Here is a 1,386-nt window from a genome sequence, read left to right as displayed (position 1 = left end):
ATTTTTGTTATTATTGAAGGTATATGACGTTATCATTAATTATTCAGCTGTTGTTGGAAAGAAATTGGGATGACAATTTGGTGCACTTTAATTTTAAAGGAATGAGATATTAGTCAGTGGTGGGGGAAACATGATTATGAGCCAATCATGCCAATGATTGCCATTTGATAAGTAATTTTTTTGAGATTAGGCATTTTATAGAATAGTTAGCCAAGGGTCATGTTCGCAGTGCATTGTGCTTGTTCGTAGATTAGATGTTACGTTGACCCTTTTAAGTTAATTATCAAATTAAGATTTAAGTTTATCATATTGAGATAGGTAATTAAATATTAGGTGTATTGGGTTACATAAACACCATTAGATTTATTATTTTTGGAGAAATTAAGGATTTACACCAGGTTTGAAATTGAACAAATATGATTCTTGACATAAAAATTTTAGAAGCTCGATTAGAGATATGAGTGAGTTTTTGGGTCTATGATAGACATATAACAATATGGGTAGTGCCTATGAACTCGCTAACTTACGAATATTGCATAATTGGTAAATTAGGAACGTTCTGAAGCTTTGCGAAAAGGGAAGGAAAAATCTTGAGGATTCGTGGCACGTGTTCGGCACTCAAGGTATGTTAAGACTTTTAGACTTCATTGAGGACGCTTTCTAATTAAAGATTAAAAATGGAATAGAAAATGGGTAAGGTTGAAAGTTGGGGGTCTCGTACCAATGGTGTGAAGGGCATTGGTACTAGTACCGGTGTTATAAAGGGAAAGTTTATTACTATAGAATGCGGATTGAAATCCGAGAATGCCAAAGCATATGGGCATTAGCTGATATATTATTAACTTGAATTTTTTGTGTGATTGTGTTTCTTTATTCAACCGTATAATTGTGATAGTTGAAGTGGTTATATATTATGTTTATCTTTGATTGATTGAGATGCATTATCATCCCCTTTATTTGAAATCGTATTGTGCACATGCATTGACATGGGACTGAGTATAAGTTGGGCACGTGGAGATCGTCCGTGCTGGGAATGGTGAGATATTAAGATTATAATTTGGCCTGGGCACATAGAGATCGTCAGTGCAGAAATTATTTGATTATATGACAGTGCGTTGATATCATCCGCACAGACACGTGGAGATCGTCTGTGTCGGTATATAGAACTCGCGAGTCCCCCATGGGTCATGAACTCTCAATGTATTTCCGAGGAGTATAATGTATATACGGTTGAGAGAGTACTTGGTATTCTGAGGCATATCATTTCATGGTGTCATATTGCATTGCATCTCATGACATCCTTCATTCTTGATGATTCTATGTTTTATTGGTGGTTGGAAAGTACTTGATATTTGATTACCTCTATTTGATGAAACTTGACTTGTA

The sequence above is a fragment of the Solanum tuberosum genome, unplaced genomic scaffold (assembly GCF_000226075.1).
Source record: "Solanum tuberosum cultivar DM 1-3 516 R44 unplaced genomic scaffold, SolTub_3.0 scf00232, whole genome shotgun sequence".
NCBI classification, from domain to species: domain Eukaryota; kingdom Viridiplantae; phylum Streptophyta; class Magnoliopsida; order Solanales; family Solanaceae; genus Solanum; species Solanum tuberosum.
Note: the sequence above shows the minus strand (reverse complement) of the source record.